The following is a 22,166-nucleotide window of genomic DNA, read 5'->3' as shown; positions in this document are numbered from 1 at the left end:
TGCAGAATTCGGGAAGGTTCACGAAGGAGGATTGCGTCGGGGTGCAAATACGGAGGCCTCCGGTAAAAAGTTTCATCTCCTCTCACCGATCGCATCAGTGAGGGGAGATGAAACTTCAATTTTTTTTTTTTAACTTTTACGTGATCGCCATTAATGGATAACGGCGAACACGTGACCAGGAACCGCTCACCGCGGCCCCCCATGAAATCTCCAGGCTCTTTGCTACGTTTTGTAGCCAGGAGCAGGGAGAATTTAAATTATCCTGGCAATCCACAGCTTTTGCGCATGCGTCCGCCATTTTGGCGACGGGCGCATGCGCAGAAGCTGGGGGTAAGGTCTGCGGATAAATCCGGGGGCCTTATGTACGTACTTTCATCCTCCCTCACAGATATGATCCATGAGGGGAGATGAAACGTATGCTTTTTTAACTTTTTAAAACTTTTTTTTTATTTTACTTTTTTACATTTTTTTTTACTTAATATGATCACTGCTATCCATTGGATAACAGTGATCATGTCCCCAGTGACAACCTTTGCTCCAGGCTACACATGGCAGCCAGGGGCAGAGGGATTTGGAATTTCCCGGGGCTCGAGCCCCTCTGTGCACGCACCCGATGTCAATCATCGCGCAGAGGAGGACTTCGGGTCCTGGAACACCGGGGACATCGGCGGAACTGAGGTGAGTATTTTCACCTCCCCTCATGGATACGATCCATGAGGGGAGGTGAAACTTTACTAAAAAAAATTTTTTGCACTTTTCTGCGATTGCCGTTATCCATTGAATAACAGCAATCATGGTACCGGGGACCGCTCACCGCTGTCCCCGCTGACATCTCCTGCCTCCCGGCTACCTACAGGAGCCAGGAGATTTTAAATCTCCCGCGCCGCCGGGCCTTCTGCGCATGCGGCTGACGTAATGCCGCCTGGCGCGCATGCGCAGAAGACCGGCTTCGGGGCCCGGAGCAGCGGGAGAGCAGGGAGCAGCGTGCCGAACCCGGGTGAGTAATTTCAGCTGCCCTGGATAGCGCTGATCGCAATGCCGGGAGAGGGGGGGGTCACAGCAGCCAGGGATGACAGCTCCATGCTATCGGCTACCTGCGGGCACCGACAGCATGGAGCTGTCACGTCCAGAGCCCACGGGGCTTTAATCTCTGCAGGACGCATGTTTTTACGTCCTCAGAGAATAAAGCCCACTTCAGAAGGACGTAAAAAGACTATGGCCCGGTCGTTAAGGGGTTAAACCAAATCTGCGCCGATTGTATTTTTCTAGGGACATGAGGCCTAAAACCCTTTTTACACGTCCCAATTATCAGGTAAGAACATCGGCCTGAACATTCGTTTGCCTGATTGTAGAGGGGGAATGTCCCCGTAGCAGCGATCCTCAGCCCATGGCGAAGAAGGATGATGAGCGCCAATAGACATATTTTGTTGAACATTGCTCCTTACATCGGGGCTTCTGCAGACAGATGTGTTTGTGTGCATGAAATATATGTGCATAATGCTTAGAGAAGATAGGTGATATACCTGTGTGTTGTGTGTGTGCATATATATCTATACTAGGAGATAAACCTTTGCGTTGTGTGTGTGTAAGTAATATACGCGTGTGTTCTGTGTGTATATATATATATATATATATAATACTATGTTATATATTTGTGCATTGTGTGTTTGTATATATATATATATATATATATATATATATACATATACATACACACATATATACACACACACACTAGGTGATATACCCCTGCATTTTATATATATATATATATATATATATATATATATATATATATATATATATATATATATATACACACATACCCATGCGTTGTGTATACACCCGATTTTATGACTGGCAGTCCTGAAATATACAAATTGGCCACAAGATTGAGCCGAGCATCGCACTGTTATGACAACCCCTGTTGCCCATAGCAACCAATCACAGCGCAGCTTTAATGTAACCTCAGTGGTATAATATATAACAACCAATCACAGAGCAGCCTTCATGTTACCTCAGCGGTGTAATATATAACAACCAATCACAGCGCAGCTTTCATGTTACCTCAGCGGTGTAATACGGTATATAACAACCAATCACAGAGCAGCTTTCATGTTACCTAACCAGTATAATATATAACAACCAATCACAGCGCAGCTTTCATATTACCTCAGTGGTATAATATATAACAACCAATTACAGCACAGCTTTCATGTTACCTCAGCGGTATAATATATAACAACCAATCACAGTGCAGCTTTCATGTTACCTAACCAGTATAATATATAACAACCAATCACAGCGCAGCTTTCATGTTACCTCAGCGGTATAATATATAACAACCAATCACAGTGCAGCTTTCATGTTACCTCAGCGGTGTAATATATAACAACCAATCACAGCGCAGCTTTCATGTTACCTCAGCAGTATAAGAAATAAACGCTGCGCTGTGATTGGTTGCTATTGGCAACAAAAATTACATTGGAAGTCGGTGAGTTTTGGATTGTTAATCCAGCCAGTATCCGTCGCCCGATGCTGGAGAACGCTCAGCAGAATGTCACATAGACCGGACAGAACTGCGGATGTACAGACGACACCGACAGACATTTAGTGTTTTATATATAAGATTGGCGCCGGTGGGTGCGTCGCATGAACGTGCTTTGTGGACACATTTCGTTCACGCGTCAAAAAATAGGAGCTGCTCTATCTTTATGTGCATTTCCGTGAAAAAACACCACCTCTGGCCCTCATTAGGCTGAACAGCTTTTACATCGGGGTGGGGGAGGGGGTGTTTTGCACGTGTGAGTCGGCCCTGCGTGCGCAAAAATACTATGTGCCGATTCACACTTAAATCAACCTGGTAGACTGCGCATATGCACTGCACTGAGCGTATTTGAGCATACAGTCATCTTAAGAAGCCCTTAGGCTCGGAGTCGCCCTCAGTAAGAGAACCCTTAGGGCTTCTTCACATGGGCAATTTTTCGCATGCAAATTCGCCCACCCAAAACACAGGAGAGAACCAACTGACTCCCCTCATAATACGCATTTTTGTCCACGAAATTCGTATACATCAAAAAATACATGACATGCTCTATTTTTGTGCGCATTTTTGCATCATAAGAGTCCCCATGTGAGCAAGGGTATACGCAAAACACTCCGCATACCCGCGAACACCGCCACCTCATTTGGCATGCATTGAACGTATGAAAAAAAAAATAATTCATTTTTCCTTCACGCTCGCGGAAACGAATTGCGACTAAAAATCGCAACATACTCAATTTTGTTGCAGACTCCGCGCGGACTTTCTCTATTGAAGTCGACGGAGGCCATCCAACCTGTGGCCCATCCCCAATTGACACAAAAAAACCCAAAAACTTCTGCGCATGACCGACGGCGAGCGTCCGCGGTCATCCGCAGTACAGGAGTAGAGGGTACACAGGATTGCCGGCCAAGGTCAGAGATGGATTCTGCTGTGGGCTCCCGCATTTTTTTTTTTTAACTTCTGGAATCCGCGGCGTGCAGATCGGACGGCTTCCATTGACTTCAATGAAAGCCGTCCATGCGGGATCCGCACTGAAATGGCGCGTGCTGTGATTGGTCTTCTGGACCAAAAGGTCTGCAAAACAAATCTGCCTGCTTTCATTCATGTGCGGACGCCATACTTCACTATGGACGGCTTGATCTGTGGATCTTCCGCCAATGAGATCCGCCCGTGCACATTGGGCCTTATAGATGATATTCGGATGTGACCGTATTTCGACGTCAGTGGGCATTTTTCCTCGCCAAACAAGTGAAAGCAGTGCGTGCCGAATTTATAAAATATGTATATGTACTCCGCCCGGGAGCGCGGCTCGTAGATTAACACTTCCACACTGCAGAAAACAATGAGTCGTAGTACGAGCGTTCTAAAAAGATATCACATTTCTCCATTGTGAGGATGAGAACATTTTCGGCTTTTTTCTAAGCCTACAGAGTCTCCTGAGATTCCTCCCATCGCTGTCTTTACCTCCGCAGCTGAAGAAAGGCTCCTTCACTTCATACATTATTCATATGTGCTATTTTCCATCTTTAACATTGCCGCTGCTACCCAAACAAGTATGGAATCTTTTTGCTGCGCCCGCCTCATCTTCCCTCGTTATCTGGAGCTGATTACACGCACAACTATTGCAATTAATTGTTTTTTTTCCCCTGCAATGACAAATACAGTGTAACGATGTTAATGATGATCTCAACGGAAGCAGATCTACGAATACCCAACGGATGGGTCTCGTAAAGAGGTCGTTAATGCAGATGATGGTTATTTACTGATGGCTGCTAGATCCATGTGCCCTGAAAGCCAGATGGGTCTTGTTTTTGGTATTCCGCAAGGATGGAAGAAGGCACCCACAGAATATCACTGTTCATAGGAATGTGTTTTTTCTGCCTTCTGCTAGCATCCAGTCACATTTCTCTTTTAGGGGGGGATGTGCACTTTTGCATGCGAGAACTCCGCTGATGTCACCGAGAGCCTAACAACACGGCAAGGAGGTGTGAGTCGAAAGGGTGTACTGAGTCACCTTTGTTCTAGTTATTGGTTGGGCTTCATATCTCTACGGCGTATCAGAAGATAGATAAATGCTGCAAATGCCCTTTAAATATGGAAGGGAATACAGACCTAAAATAAGCTTTTAACTAGAAGCTCTTGGACCCCGATGCAAAATCTATAACAGCCCCCTAACTACCATGTGTTTTATAATACACAGAGAGAAGCCTTTGGTTCCTCTAAGGCTCCAGGGCCCGGTAACAACTGCAACCCCTGCATCCCCTATAGCTACTCCCCCGGACTAACTCCTATCTGGTGCAAGTGTAGAATTTTTCCTACCTTTCTTTAAGGAATACACATAATGGGATTGCATAAACTCCCTAATGTAATGTCATTGTCAGAATCACTCTCCTTCGCTGCAGAACCAGTTTTATAATAATGTCAAATTTCACTTATTCTTAGCAGAAAGCTTTCAGCTCTGACAAAGGACGGCACACTTAGGTTGTAGCAAAGAAAAAAAGGTGGGTTATTGCTGGAGTAATTGCAGGATGAAAGAAGTGATCTGAACCATAACATGGTATTAGAGGATCGCCAGTTATGCAAATTTCATAGTGTATTAATAGGGATGTCCCGTCATATTGGGCGGTCCTCTATTCAGGACCCTTGTATGAGAAGGATAAGCTCACAAAGCAGCGCCTCCTGCTCTGATAGACTCAATTAACAATGTAGTACTACACTTCTGCATAGTTGGCTGACTCTTCGATTGGGCTTACATGCGGTACATCGCGCAATTCAAATACATTGATTTGCACTGTTACACTCACACTAGCGTTTTTTCATTGAGTATAATACGCGAGTAAAAAAATGAGTATTACGCACCATAGAGCCCTACTAGGTATGTGTAGTGTTTATACACAATGTCACTAAGTGACAAAGCGGGATATTTAAAAAATATGAAACCAGGAAGACTGCGCATGATGGCGTGCGTAGGATATGTTTCATGCACAGTCAAGAATCACCACCATATGCGGCAATATAGTGGGTTACATCGGGGTAAAACGCTATGTTATACACATAGCATTGTAGCACACACTCATGTGAGCCCCGCCTTCCCTGGGGAAAATTAGCTGGGGGTCTTGGCAGCTGTATAAAGGTAATCATAGTGGATTTTACTATATTAAAGAGGTTGGTTATGATGACACAATCCCGTTAAAGGAAATCTGTCATCTACTTGCGTCCCTATAAACTAAGGTTATGGGCTAAAAGTAGCTGACCCACTGAGTCCAGGGATGTAAGTATTATACTTACCTCCCCCGTGGTTCCCCCAGTGTTTAGCCCTACAGGTGACAGAGGCATGTCCTGCATGACACAATAAACCCACTGTGTAATACTTCAGTTCTCCTGTGGTGGTGCTGCAGGGAAAGTGAACACCTACTATCAGATTTTCCAACAGATACCATAGCTGATTGCTGAGGGTTCCAGCAGGAGGATAGTTTTGAACTGCAGAGAACCTGGAGGGAGTTTCCATGGTTGTTTAAGGAACTTTTATACAGAGCGATTATCGCTCGAATCATCACTGGAAACAGCAAATTCAGCCGATAGTCATCCCATGTACAAGAGGCCACTGACAGGGCACTGAGCCAGAAATGGCTTACTTGTCGGAGTCACTCGGTTTTTAGCTCACCTAAAATAGTTGCATATTTATCTATAAACGACTACATTTTTGCAGTGGATGGGGGCAGGCAGGCAGAAGAGATCTCCGGCCCTCGCCACCTACATTCTCTGAAAAACTAGCGCTCCTGTGTGAAAGTACAGGAGTGATAGTTTCTGGGACTTTTAATGTTTACTTTGATCTGGCAAGCTGTTTGTATATACCACCGAATGCAGACGGCAGGGTCAGATTCCGACTGCGAGATTCTCACAGCGGGATGCGACTCTTGCCCCTGCAGTGACTCCCGGTTTACCTGTCCAGTGTCTTCGCTCTGCTCTGTGGATGTGCTGGCTGGCGGACCACCTCACATGCCCAGTGCAGAGCCGGTGCGTCAGCGATGACGTGGCAGTGCGAGCAAATAAACTGTGGTACAGAAAGTTGTTGTACTGCGTTAAGAGTCAAGTTAAACTGCGCAAATTTGTAGTTTCCTGGCATGCATAAAAGCTCATTATATAAATTGAGCTACCTGAGCATAGTTGAAGAGCTTGTGAATCCCATTTTTCTACAGTTTACCTCTCCAATAGTAACGTGAGGCAGGTAGCACAATATGTCACAATCATAATCATCAGATACTTCAATGAATATGCCATAGTGATGTATACAGTCACATAATCACTGGCACGTTTGGTTAGATTTGCCACAGGTGCCTAGCTGGGCAGGCAGGTGGGGCATGTGCCCTGGGTGCAACAAGGAAGTGGTGCCAGCCCAACCTACAGTCAAAGGAGGCAATCTGCTGACCAGAAACCTAGAAACTTACAGATGACATGTCACCAGCAGCCATGAAAAAAGTTGTGCAGAGGGGCCCCAAACTGAATTCTTACACCAGTGTCCATGAGCTAAAGGCTACACTCCTGGGCTTAGAGTAGGGCCATAGAGCGGCAGGACCACAATATAGTGGAGAACCATGCTGAGTAGTTTGACGCTGTTTCACATTGATTGTCCAACGGCTGCACAATTTTGCAGGTACACAATAGCTTTACCTGCAAAACTACACAATCAATAACAATCAATTTACAAGCTGCTCCAACATGCCGTTCACAGCTTTTATACCTACATTACGGCTATCCAGAAAATGAATTTAAAAAGTTATGTTATATTAATTAACAAGAGAGGCACCAAACTTTATCTTTTCGCCAGATGCAGGAAAACCTAGCTGCACCTTTGAGTGCCACATGACCATAAAAAAATCCATAAAGAAAGACATGAAGGAGAGACCTCTCTTAAAGATACAGGTTCAGGAAAAAGTTGTGGCACACTGTATGGAGGATCAGGAGTATAATGAAAATTGCTCGTATTACATGAAAACAGCTGCTCAGACGAAGGTGCTGGTCTGGCACAGAAACGCGTTGCCTTTTGTCTTCATGTAATAAAAGCAGTTGTTCACTATACTCCATACTATAATTCTTTCCTGAACCTGTATCTTCACTGCTCCGTGAATGCCGGCTGCCACTGGCGGGTTCATTTAAGGCTCTTATGTTATTGTGCTGCCCAACTTTTGAAGGTACCAGTTTTCTTAATGCTCTCCTTATTTATTTAGTGGCTCCCTCTACACTACGGAGTACCATTTTGTTTAATTCATTACAGACTCTCCAAGAGATAAACTTTTTGAAAAGACCTCATCCAGACCATTCTTTTTTACAACCTATACATATTGTCTCTCTTCTTGGAGAAGGCAACCATTTTTCACTATACTTATGGGTTTTCTTCCCCAACTATCACAATGTTTAAAGATAAAACTGAACATTCAGATCTGAGGGCCTCCATGAAAAATGGGTCATTAAAAACAGAAATACTGTAGGATTCACAGAATACTTGTGCTTATAGGCTTACAATGGTACAAAGGTTGGTAGACTTGAGAGGCTGGGATAGAGATGGGAAGGCCTGGAGGAAAAACTGAAAAATTGATGGGGGAAGGGGGGGGGGGTTGCTTTTTTTTTCCAAAGCCATTTTTTTCCTGAAAAAAAGGGGAAAAAAGGATGTAGAATATGTTTTTTTTTCCAATGATGAGTAATATACCTATGACTTGGTATTCAAATTATACAGCATAAAAAATAGATTTGTAGAAAAAAACTTTTTTTCCCAATTTTTCCATTTTTTTCCCAGGCCTTCCCATCTCTAGGTTGGTAGAAATAAAATGTGATCTTTAATAACCTTGTAAAATGCGAGGTACAAATTTAAAGGTGGGATGTATTCAGCCGGAAACTAACATTATTTGAGACATTAGAAAAAAGACCATTTTTATAGTCTAGAGTCCTACCAACACGAATCATACCAAAACTAAAACTGAGAACATATTAGACTGCAAATTTCTGCTATTCTCCTCAATTTTGTTACATTTGCTCAAATTTATTTAGCTGGGAATTAAATTACTTGAGACATTATGAAAAATAAAAAAGCAAAGACGGCTTTAATAGCCTAGAGTCCTCCCAACATGAATCATGCCAAAACCAAACCAAGAACATGCTGGACTGAATGTTTCTACTCTTCTTCTGATTTTGCTATATTTGCACAAAAGAATTATTATTAACAATATACACAATAGAAAAATACAAATGAGCTGTTTTCAGGGAGGTGCGGGGCCGTTTTTAACTTTTGTCTGTCACTGTTACAATTAAGAGTAATAAGTATCTAATAAATATGGCTTGTAGTAAACCTTGGCATGTGCCCTTAAAGGCCAATATTAACAGTAATGATAATATATTTGTTTATAACTTTTTAATCAGCACTTTCAAAGTGAAATACATTTTTCAAATGCATAATTATATACAGAAGAAGGAACTTATTTGCATCTCTTTAACGTATCCCTGTTTGCTGGTATACAATTAAATCTTTACTAGGGTTTGAAAGATTTCAGGCAGCCTGCTGTGCGGCTCCTGATAATGACACCCTCTGACTGTTACCAATCAGTCAAAATGCCGAATGATGCAAACAAAGTAGCATTTCCATTGAGTAGTAAGTGAAAGAGATGATTTATAAGGGCCGCCGGAACGTCTGTCTTATTCTGTTTCAGCACATTCACAGTCTCTAGAAGAAACACGCCAACTAAACATGTATTGTCTGGTACACTGTCCACATTGTTGCTTCATTCTGCTCTACAATAATGTGCACTTTTCTATGCGCGAGACTCAGTGCCATGTTCTTTTCATGGTGTCTGTAAGCCCATATTAAGGGACAAAAAACTTTAAAGATAAGGGCTCAGAATCATGAATTAAAAGAAATGAGTAATGTAGACCATGTTGATGCTATATAACAAAGAATTATTAGTAGTAAATTTGCCCATATAGATTATATTAAGTGTAGGGATCAGACCATATAGATTAGATGTAGGGATCCGACCATATAGATTAGATGTAGGGATCAGACCATACAAATTAGATTAGATATAAGGATCAGGCAATGTAGATTAGATATAGGGGTCAGACCATATATATTAGGTGTAAGAATCAGACCATCTAGATTACATTTAGGGATCAGACCATACAAATTAGATTAGGTGTAGGGATCATACCATATAGATTAGATGTAGGGATCAGAGCATATATGTCACGTTACAGCCAGCACATGGTCAAGTCTTTGCCAGCACACCTGTTTCTGTGGGTTCTATCCTGACTAGTTAGGGTTAACATCTCCTGTATTTACTAGTTCAGGTTAATTAGTCCTGCAGCTGTCTGCGAGGTGTGGCTGGTGATTGACTGTTCTGTCAACCAGTCTGCTTCTCCCTCTTCCCTAAGGCCTCATGTCCACGGGGAAAATCAGGCCCGCTCCGGATTCTCCATGGAGAATCCGGAGCGGGTCCCTCCTGCCCCGCGGACATGTGCGCTGAAAAGGAGAATAAATAAGAATAAACTTACCTCCCGCCCGCTCCGGATCTCCTTTTCGCCGCAGCGTCATCTCCTCTCCGTCGCGGCCGGATCTTCTTTCTTCAGCTCGGCGGATGCGCAGGATGACATCGGTGACGTGCCCTGCGCATGCGACGGCCCGTAGAAAAAAGATCCGGCCGTGACAGAGAGAAGAGGGCGCCGCGGCGAAAGGAAGAACCGGAGCGGGTGAGTAAATTCCGATTTTTGTCTCCCGCGGATCCGGACGGCTTCCATAGGCTTCAATAGAAGCCCGCGGGAGCCGTCCCCGCGGGAGACCCGCACGAAAATGGAGCATGGTCCAGATTTTTTCATGCTCCATTTTTTTTAAAATCACTTTTATTGACCATCCGTGGGTATTTATCTACCCGCGGGTGGTCAATGCATCCCTATGGGATGCGGATCCGCAGGCAGAAGAAGAGTTAAAATCCGCTGCGGATTTTAATTCTTCTTTTGCCCGTGGACATGAGGCCTAAATAATCTAGCTCTTCCTGCCTGGGAGTTGCTGGTTATTTTCAGTATTCCCTGAGCAGTCAGACTGCTCAGAGCTCCTGTGTTCAGATTTGTTCTCTGTTTGTATCTGTTTGTCTGGTATTCTGTTGCTCTTGTCTTTTAGTTATTGTCAGTCTCTGTTTGTTCCTTTGGTTGTCAGTATTCTGGTTCACCTCGGACCCCTGACCTGTCCTTGTGGAAGAAGTGGGGTCGTCCTTTTCAGGACAAGTGCTCCCCTGCGAGGTGGGTTCAGTCTGAGGGGTTTCAGAGTGGCCCACTCTGTTCATTTCCTCACTTTTCTGTTCGTCCTGCATCTAGCCACCTGTATAGTAAGCTTGTTGCCCGTCCTGATTGCTCCAGTAACACGTGTTTCCAGAGTCCTGTTGGTAGTCCAGGACAAACGTAAAAATATAGAATCAGACCATATAGATTTGATATAGGGATCAGACCATATAAATTAGATGTAGGGATCAGACCATATAGATTAGATGTAGGGATCAGACCATATAGATTAGATGTAGAGATTAGACCATATAAATTAGATGTAGAGATCAGACCATATAGATTAGATGCATGTCAATTGGCATTCGTTACTTTGGACTAAGACTTTGGCTGATGTAAAAGGACCCTTAGGCCTCCTTGACATGAGCAGATGTGTTTTAACGCTTGATGCATTGTGGGCAAAAATTGTGTGAAAAGAAATAAGCTGCGATTAAGTCCTAATTTTAATTTGCATTTTCTCGGCCATTTACATGGGCAGCTGTGGTGTATTAGCCAAAATATAAGTAGCAGTGCGAAAATCCTTCGGTTGGAAGAAATCATCGGAATGACTTCAATTGCTTAAAAAGAGCCAGCTGTCTTCTTTTCCCATGTTTGGACGCAGCTAAACTCTCTCCACCTCCTTTTTTTCCCGTCCCACAGAAGTCTATGGGAGCTTCCTGAGTATCTCAGCAAAAGATAGGGCAAGACCTATCTATTTTCTGGCTATGTATGGAATCAGTTGCCAATGTCCTATTTTTCCCGGCATGATGTTTTTATATGGCTACAACCCCCTCCTCTGAATGAATACATCAGAATTCAATGCTTTCGATGGACGCTATTTTTGTCCGATGTATATACGCAGCAAAATAACTGTGTATATATACGATGGTGTGAATAAGGCCTTAGGCTTAAGGTGCTTTTAGACAGAATGATTATCGTTGAAAAAGTCGTTTAAATGAATAAAAGTGAACAATAATCGCTTCGCCTAAACGCGAACCAACGACCGAACAGCCCCCACCGTGATTTGAAAGGCTGTTTAGCCTAATGAGGTCCAGATGTCTTTTTTTCATGAAATCACCCAGCATACTACTCATTTGCGTGCTCATTGAACGTGCAATTGCATACCTCCCATAGACTTCTATGGGGACACATGGTGCGCAAATACGCAGGAAAATAGAGCAGATCCTATTTTGTTTCAGGTATGAAAAATGTATACGCAAAAAAGGAAAATAAGAACGAGTCCATTTAAATCAATGGGTTCTATTATCTGCGTATTGTGCACGCACATTTTGCACGAGCGAATACGTTCATGTAAAGGAGCCCTCACTTATACAGCGAATGTGGAAGACTGAACGATTGCATGCAGCTTAGGTAGACGTGTATTGTAATAGATATTGCTTTTGGAAGTGAAGCTTTTTTCTATTGTATGCCATGCAAACAATAGTTAATATTTGTAGCCATCTGTCCATTGACTTATGTTGTTTCTATTACAATACTGAATACTGTATCCATTGCCAAAAACATTATTTAGACATATCTACCATAACAATGCACTTGCCATGTGTATGTCCCATAGAATCATAGAAGCATACAGTTGGAAGGGAGCTCCAGGGTCATCGGGTCCAACCCCCTGCTCAGTGCAGGATTTACTAAATCCTCCCAGACAGATATTTGTCCAGCCTTTCCATTGAAGGAGAACTCACCACCTCCCATGGTAACCCGTTCCACTCATTGATCCCCCTCACTGTCTAATATCTAATCTGTGTCTCCTCCCTTTCAGTTTGATCTCATTGCTTCTAGTCTTTCCTTGTGCAGATGAGAATAGGGCTGATCCCTCTGCACTGTGACAGCCCTTAAGATATGTGTAGACAGTTATAAAGTCTCCTCTCAGCCTTCTTTTTTGCAAGCTAAACATTCCTATAGAATGTTAGGTCTCCAATAAGAGACCTATAGGAACATTACATTATATGTTCATACTTTTCTACATATATATAAACATATCAGTAAAATGTATTCCCTAAACACTGTCTAAACAGGGCCTTAAAACGATGAAAGCAGTAAGGGGGCTTTTAGACGGAACGATCGTCGTTCAAATGAACGAAAGTGAACGATAAATGTTCAGTGTAAACGCGAGCCAACGACTGAACGTTGAACGGGAATTGTGCGCTTCTCATTGGTTGTTCAGTTTCTGCAGGCCTAAAAACCATCGTTGGCTCGTTCACTTGTCGTTCCGTCTAAACGGCGCTTATTCAGTGTTTCACATAGCAAATGGGAACGCTAAACCAGAATGAACAATTTTCATTGAAAGAGTCAACGAAGAATCTGCCTGTCTAAACAGGCTGCATGATCTGAAGACGTCACCAGCTGGTTCGAATGACAGTTGTGCCGTCTACGAGGAGTCGAGGAAAGCAGTGCAATGTAAAGCCTGGGACAGAACCCTTAGTGCCCGGAAACCAAGTTTCACCAACAATCCAAGCAACAGAGGAAAGACAGAACTCCGGAGGTAGTGAGAAAAACGGACCCTGCATTCACCCATGTTGTAATCTTCCAGCATAATGGAGCTTTTCCTGTGAAATGTCTACATTCGTTAGAAGGTCTTAAGCATAGCAGGTAATGGGCAGAATGTCTACAATGAATTACCCTGATCTTATCCAGCAACTCCCTCAGCAAGCTGCATGTTATGGTAACCTGTATTCTGAAACTCTGAGACAGTAACTACGGCTTGTCCTCTGATGAGCTGAACATGGAGGAGCAAAGAATGTAAATGTTCCCGGCTTTGGCATCAATGTGTTTATTGAACTAAAGAAATTAAAAAAGCTCAATATTCGAGCTGTCTGGAAATAACTTTATGACTTGGACTCCTCGAAGTATCCGTCCTTTACCTGTACGACAGTCTTGCATACTCTTGGCATGCAGTGGATCAACTTTTAAGTTTAAAGAAGATATTCAGGGACTGTAAAAACTCCCCTGGAGTAGTAGTTGGAACAGTCATTTCCGTCTGCGTTCCGATGAGCGTTAATGTGGTATTTTGGCCCCTCCGTTATCGGTAACATCTTTGCTGTTGGCTCATTATAATAACTAGGCCCGCCCCCTTTTCTATCTCTGCATTGGCAATGATAGAAGGAGATTGGCTTAGTTATTATAATGACCCAATAAGCCAACAGTCAGATCCTCAGTGATGGAGGAGCCCCATTAACACATAATCACTTGACCGAAAGTGACTGTTCCGACTCTAATACTCCAGGTGAGTTTTTACATTCCCTGAATAACCCCTTAAATTGGGATTTCCTGTTTGAAATGTGGTATGTTTCTGAACTTCTGAGTTAATGTATATGTGTACAGTCAGTCATATGATCCTGCATTCAGAGGCGTAACTTGAAGCTCCTGGGCCACAATACAAAACCTGTAACAGGACCCCAACTATAATGCTTTATTCATAGTACTGGCCTCCCTATATGGAGAAGATGCCTTATGGGCCCCCTAAGGCTCCTGGGCCCGGGTGCAACCACATCCCCTGCATCCCATATTGTTACGCCCCCTGCCTGCATTACATCTTCCCATTCCTAGGGTTAGTGCAAGTGGCTGCATGATATTAAAGGCAGTCTGGGGTCTTAGGGGCTTTACATCAAAGTGACAATCCCTGTGACATACGTCCGCCTCAGACCCTACACTCAGCATAACTCAGTGTATAAGTAATATGTCTGAAGTGTTCCTTTAAGTTAATTGTTTATTTTTAGAAGTTATTAATTGAAAGAAGTTTTAGGTTTAAAGTTTAGTTTTAGAAGTTTAAACTGTATAATTTTACCCTTGTCAATCTATGACACTGCAATTCCAAGAAGGTGACTCCAGCCATAAACTTACTCATGGCCATCTCAAGTACACAGGAGCCCTGAGATGGCTTTAATTATCTCCACAGGATGAGCAGAATGTGTCCACATCCTCAATAACTGCTATATCTGATATTTCCTGTACTCTGCTCCCAAGCAGTAGAACTTCCCTTCTGACTGATAATCATGATATAAATGTTATCATTTTGTATCATTTGTTCATAAAAATAAATGAAAAACAAAGGTGTTAATGGAAATCCCAAGATGCTGTGTGTGCGGTGGTAAAGGTCAAGTCGCAGATATGAGTTTTCATTACAGATATACAGATGTTGCTGAGCTGAATTTACCATTTAAAGGAAGTCTGTCAGGAGAATTCAACTTCAGGAATGATTTTAACCCTAAATGGGCGCTAATAAGAGGAGTGGAGGCATAGCTTTACATGACTTTATACTGTATATATCAGCATTTTTCATCCACATACGCTATAATTCCTTGCAGACCATCTGATGGGCAGGCCAATTGCTTGGACTGGTCCCTTCTTTTCTCCCATTCCTCCTAAAAGGCACTCCTTGCCTAATGTCTGGAGACCTCAATCAAGAGGAAAGGGGTTTGGGTGGTTTCGTAGGTCTCGGACCTCTAGTGGTCAGCTGCTTTTACGACAGAAGAGACAGTTAAAGGCGTTTTCTGAGATCCCAAAAAAAGTTGAAAGGTCTTAAAATGAACAAAATTGAATACTCACCTATGGCTGCGGCTCCCCGTCCAATGCTGCAGCTCCGGGGACTGCGGTCACGTTCATTGTGTACGTGACTGCTCAACCGCACACCAGCTTCAGTGGTGATGCTTCTATGGCTGCTGTGAGTGGCTGAGTGGTCACATGAAAAATGAACGGCACATGGCTGCCCGCCACTTCCTCCAGGTCCCGTGGGGCAGGCATTGAGGCTGCAGCACTGGATGTTGAGCCACTTAGGATAGGTTAGTATTCTGTTTTTAGGCCCTTTTAACTTTTTTTTCGGTCTCAGAAAACCTCTTCAAGTATTCATTTCTTGTATACCATTATGATAGTGACTGAACTCGAGAGCGCATTAGCTTGTGGACCGGCTACCGTTATGCTCTGCTATTTCTTTCCATGGAAGAGGTGGTCTGTTCTCCTGGTAACAAACAGTAAACAACCAGAGGGCAGGGGAATCAACAGTTGCAATATCTGGAGAACGGAGCATTTTGGAAATATACACCTTACAGGTGAGTGCATTGTTTTGAAATTTCGAAAACATTGCATAGGATTTATGAGGTGGGAATACCTCTTTAAGCGCCCAACAGTTATTTCATCTATAAGGACCCTTAAGGTTCTTTTACATGGGACGATTATAAATCTGGCTGTTCAAAAACTGTTAAGCAGCAGTGGTCAGTACTGAATGGCTTACCGAGAATGGAGAGGGGCGGGGGGAAAGCGGGGAGAGAACTCTCCTACAGCCTCTCCGCCTTCCTGCTGGCCATGCTGTCAGTGATCCAGCAATACTGCACCTGACTCCATTAAGGATGCTTTAACGTTTTAGGTAAGAACATCCTACATTTTAAGATGAACAAGCACACTTCGTGATTCATGATTTGGAAATCATAGTAGATCTGGTTAGCTTGTCCAGCATTAGTAGAAAGTAAATATAGTCATGAAGCCTGGGGTGGGGTGACGGGTTCACAACTAAGGTCCAGGGCTCCTTTAGGGCAAGAATGTGTAACTTTTTCTGGTCTGAAGGCCACATTGTTAAACTGAAACACTCACTCTCAGGGCTGCTATAAAACTTAAAGGGATATTAATCTAATGTATACGCCATAAATGACTGATAGGAGCAACTTCAACTTCTAGGATTCCCACCTACCAGGAAAATAAGGGTTCCCTTCACCCCCAAATCAGAACTCCATAAGAGAGGAGACCATGCATGTGGCTCTCTCCATAGTGTTGTTGTAACAGTCTAGTAATTTACCATTCCTATAAACTACAACAGAGAGAGCCATATGCATAGACCACCACCTCTAACCTGTATCATCCCTTCTGGAGAGCCACACAGGGGTCGAGAGCCTCCATTATCCTGATATATGAAGGACTTAGGGTACCTTTACATGGGCTGATAGTTGGCCAAATAATTGTTTAAATGAGAGATTACAGGCGACCATTCGCTCATGTAACCGCTGCACCCAACAGAGAATTGAGTGAAAAGTTGCTCAGTAGTTGCCAGTCGTATTGCTTCAGCTCACTGAAGTAAAATGACTAGAGAGCAACTTCTCACAGGCAGTCTTTCATCTATGAACAACTGTCTGTTTGCAGTGAATGAGGCGGTGGGTCGGACGGGATCTTATGCGCGCTTCACCTCCATTCACTGAACGACTATCAATAGTCCTTGTGATGGTTGATGGGTGCTTATGCCCCTGCCAGTCATAATATTTAAAAACAACGCAAGGGCTTCTTCACACGGGCGTATTTGCGCATGCAAAATTTGTGCGCACAATGTGCAGAGAATAGAGCCCATTGATTTCAGTGGGTTAGTTCTTCCAGATTTTGTGCCTGTATTGTGTAATCGCAAAAAATAGAATAGGCTTCTTTTTTTCTGCGCATTTATGGAACATAGGCCCCCATAGTAGTCTAGGGGGGAGGGTGTGCAAATGTGTATGCAATACGTAAGAAATGTGTGAAATACTGCGCAATTCCACTTGAAAAAGAACACATCTGGAACTCATTAGGCTAAATAGCTATTTAAATCGGGGACTGTTCATCTGCCGTACGCAAATGAACATACCCTGCGAGCGCAAAACGTACAGCAAAAATACACCAATGTGCACACAAAAAAGATCTGATCTTGCCGCAAAATTATGCGTAATTGCGCACATGCCCGTGTAAAGGAGGCCTTAGGGTTCAAATACATCAATTAATAGATATTTTGAACAGCAGACGGTGTCAGAGTTCGCTTGGGCAGCCTGTTTATACAGCAGATACACCGTTGCCTTGTTCCAACAAGAAATCGTTCAGTTGTCTCATTCGCTGCGAGAACGACTGAGCGATCAGTAGTGAAACAAAACGATTAGCAAACGAGCCAACGATGATGCTTATACCTGCATAAAAAGAACCACGAATGACGAGAGAACAATTTATCGTTCGTTGTTTGATTGTTGGCTGCGTTTACACCTAACAATTATCATTCACTTTCGCTCTGTTGAACGATTTTTTGAAGGACTCGTCTCTGACATGGAAGCTACAATCACACGAGGACAAGTCTTTCTGCGTCTAGATGGTTGGTGACGACACAGAATGGCCCCTGGTTGTCCTTCCCTGGTAACGTTACATTGCTGTGAGCCCCGTTACAAGTTTGTAGCAAGCTGATTTGAGATCACATGATCTTCTATAGGGTTACAGCTTACTTCCAGGTCACAGTCGTTCAAACCGTTGACAGATGATTGGTTTGAAAATTGCTACAAGAACTGGAAAGCCATTTCCATCATTGCGCTTATTCATATGCCACCATATTGTGAATGCAAGATCAGCTGTATCAGTGATGTATTGCAATAGGAGAAGACAATGGTAACATTTCAAGGACGATATCAACGATTCTTACGTAAAAGCAAGTTTTATCATTTTTACTATCTATGGACCAGCCGCGCACATGGACTTTTATGACTATACAAGCTCTCACTGTTCATACCGCCGGGGTCTTAGAACATTGTATACAGTATTTCCTAGAAATATGTCCATTGATGTTTTAGGGCTCAATGACTACAAATCAGAAAAAGTTGCAAACAGATTTCCAGTATGTTACATAACTGCAAAACAGAATGAATTGCATCTTCCTCCTCTGCCGATAACAATGTACTGTGAGGACAGCTACCATTTCCCACCAGAGAAGGATATGAGCATGTGTGACATATTGTGATTCAGTGACTACTTCCTGTTGTAAACCTCAGATAATAGAACAATAGCCCTATTTAACAGGGAAGCTAAAGTTTGAGATGAGGTCTCTGCAGTAACCCCTGTAATCTCAGGTCATTTTCACAGATTAGAGCTGGCCACCTGCTAAGGGCATTGTGAATGAGAAGGACAAGAACACATTTACTAATTTGTTGTACCCCTAGCCTGTAGTCCATCGCCCGTGTAGTGTCAGATGGTAATGGGAGGACACAGATGTTCCAACCATAAATTAATGCACTGAATAAAGATTATAATCTTTACCAAACGTATTGTTTTCCCAACCGGTAGCTCAGTTTACCCAACTGTACATCTTTATGGATCCGTTTTCGCTTGGCTCAATGATATATACTGCAATATTTCAATTTAAAAGGACCAATTTAAAGACCTTCAAGTTAGAAATATTACTTTGTGACTAGTAAGTTAACCACGTTAGTTGCCTCTGCCATTGCCAACAACCATTTAGGGATTATTTTTGTTCCCCAGCATTTCTTTATGTTAATAGTGTTATGTAAGATAAACTCATAGAGCCAGACTGCACAATTGTGGAGACTACATATAGAGGAGAGCGAGGCAGAATGTGCTTACAAAGGTTTGTCTACAGAGGCAGCTCATAGACTACTGAGTGAATGAAGAAAAAAAAAATAAATGATAATATATGATAATAAATATATAAATACATAATAATTAGAGATGAGCGAGCATTGCCCTTAGCGAGTAGCTGCCCGCTTGAGAGAAAAGGTTCGGCTGCCGGCAGCGGGCAGGGAGCTGCGGGGGAGAGTGGGGAGGAACGGAGGGGAGATCTCTCTCTCCCCTCTGCTGACTGCCTGCGCAACTCACCTGTCACCCGCGCCGGCACCCAAACGTGGTGCTTTTGCAGCAATTTTACATTGGCTTGTTTTAGCACATCCCATCATTGTGATTGGTGATGAGGTGCACTAAACGGACAAATATATAGCAGACTGTGCTTGAAAATCGCGGTGCTGGAAAGTGCCGTTCAGCGCGGAGATCGAGCACATGTCTTTGAAGCCCCATTGATTTGAATGGGAGCCTTATACCCTGATTAATGCAGTGCTCCAAACGCCACGCTAATTGCGGTAAAAAGTGCTTGTGTGAGAGAGGCCTAAGCGTGTTTGCTGTGCACGTATCACCCGTGCGGGGAGCACTCAGCAGTAGATGTGTACTGCTGCGTGCCGATAAATCCCCATGCACTATCTTGGCATGTATGCGCCCGTACTGTGTGCCAAGATAGTGTATGTCACGCTCTTTCTGCGCCCACATTTTGCACGCTGTGTGTGGCGTACCATTAAAAATAGTGTAAAGTTGGTTACTGTGTATTACGCCCGCAAAACCTGCATGTGTAGTACGTAATAAAAAACGCTCCTGTGAGAGATGACATGACATAATATCATGGTGTGCGGCGCTATCAGGGGGCTTTGCATTACTTTACAATGGGTTATGTTGTGTTAAGATAAGGGAACAATAGCTTTTAATGGGTTCAGATAACTTTCTGTCTCATGCTATAACAATCAAGCTAACATTTGCTGCATCTGTATGTATATGCATTATCTATCTAAGGTCACAACATGCATGTATATGCTTAAATGTGTGAAAAAAATCAGTTTTATAGATACCATGCATGCATGACATTTATAACACTGCCAATTATATATGTACCTATGCCATACGTATGTATAAGACTATATATGAGCAGTTTATATACGTATAACTGACTTTAGGTATACAAAACAATCAGCCCACTATATTGCACCTGTGCAGTGCTCCTACATATAGCAACTTGTCTATCCGCAGGCTGAAGGATGTGGTGTCTATACCTGCCCTTGTATCAGTATAGCAGTAAGTATGGCCTCTGGCAGTGATTTTTGGGGGCCACTATTACTAAATGAAGGGGGGCTCTACTATTAAATGGGGCCACTCTATGGTTGCTTTGTATACAATATCCAATGTATACTATAAAGGTAGAATGTCATATAAGTTCTCTACATTTGGCATTGTTTTACTAAACCCTCAGAACTCTTTTTTTGTTCTTGGTGCTGTTTCTTATATAGTCATCTCCACTTTGACCTTGCAGGGCCCTGTGTGTATTTAGTACCAGAAATCTGCTAGATTGTGAATAATTCTGAGGTTCCTGATCCTGACTTATCTATCTATCTATCTATCTATCTATCTATCTATCTATCTATCTATCTATCTATCTATCTATCTATCTATCTATCTATCTATCTATCTCAGTCTGCACTTCTCTCAGGCTCAGTGAGACAAGCTTTGGTTCACTGCAGATTTCTGTATCATTCTCTGCATGACGCTTGTGCAGGAGAAGCTGTCTGCTATATATTATTTGATACATCACACACACAAGCTGACTGAAGAACTGCCTCACTTTGCATCTATGTATCCATCCCATATCATTGGACCATTCAGTGTATTGTCAGGACCCCCAAACCTCCCCCAGAAATCAGAGGGCACCGCTACAATGTGCAATCTGCTGAGGTCCCCACAGTGGCAGGAGAAGAGCTGTTCTTCCAGGGAGCTGTCCAGTGCTGATCGTCACACATCCAACCTTCCTAGCTGCAGATACAGTCACCTCTCTCTATACTAGCAGCACCTGCAATGGCACATTCATGGCATACAAGGTAGCAATAAACCTAAGACTGCTGCATATGGCCCAACATCCCAGAGTAAGCAGCTATACATCTCCACTATTACTCCAACAAGGCTTGTGTGTCATGCTAAGACACAGCTGTCACCAATAAAGCCTGCATTGAGGTTTTCTTTGTTTAAAGCCTGAGCCAGCACCATATGAGCCACCCATATGGAACACTTGCCAATGTATAGTGAGGCCATTGTGCCTATAGCATCGCAGCTTGTGCTAATGGATACAGCAACCCATCCTAAGGAGGGAGGGGGGAAGGCAGCCTCTAATCGGTTTTAACAATTCAATGCTACTCAGACTTTCAATGCTCCATGCAGTGGGATAGAGCCGCATTGTGCATTACATGCCTGACAAGGTAATACATTGCAAACGTCAGGGCACACCGTGTTAACCTATTGGCTGCCGTAAAAGGAGTAAATGCAGTGCACGGAGTATGGAGACCTGCTCCTGTGACAACAAGAGGTTAAAAGACTAGGCCTAGCACATAGTCAGTATAGGGTACTGTACCTGAATGATAAGTGTCCGGGCAGAATAAATCATAATCCACTGTGCCAGGCTCAGGACTTACATCCGCCACGTGCCAGTCATGACTCTGTAGCAGGAATGAAGCTCCCGGGGGTCTCCTATAGATGAGGGTATTGTATGTGTGCAGTCCTGTCATATACGCACCATATTCCAGCACAGACAGCAGATGTGCTATAATGCCGCACACGTCCCCCTCCCTGCACCCTCCACTCTCTAGGTACCAGGGAAGCTGCAACCAACCACAAGCTGCTGACAGGTCCTCCCCTGTCCCTCCTTCCTCTCCTCCCCTCATCCTGCCCTCCTCTCCTCTACAGCCTGGATCTACCACTACCTGCCCCTCATATA

At 43.4% G+C, this 22,166-nt stretch overlaps 1 protein-coding gene across 1 annotated transcript in view; it reads right to left on the bottom strand.

Moving 5' to 3' along the window:
- The window catches only part of HECW1 (HECT, C2 and WW domain containing E3 ubiquitin protein ligase 1), a 327,801-nt gene extending 305,861 nt beyond the window's left edge, over positions 1-21,940 (bottom strand). The window contains exon 1 of the mRNA XM_066584919.1: positions 21,804-21,940. The gene's annotated coding sequence lies outside the window, so the exon portion shown is untranslated. The remainder of the gene's footprint in view (positions 1-21,803) is intronic.
- Between the last annotated feature and the right edge of the window lie 226 nt (positions 21,941-22,166).

The sequence above is a fragment of the Eleutherodactylus coqui genome, chromosome 12, assembly GCF_035609145.1.
Source record: "Eleutherodactylus coqui strain aEleCoq1 chromosome 12, aEleCoq1.hap1, whole genome shotgun sequence".
In the NCBI taxonomy this organism is placed as follows: Eukaryota; Metazoa; Chordata; class Amphibia; order Anura; family Eleutherodactylidae; genus Eleutherodactylus; species Eleutherodactylus coqui.
The sequence above is the reverse complement of the archived record's forward strand: the minus strand, read 5'-3'. Positions and strand labels throughout refer to the sequence as shown.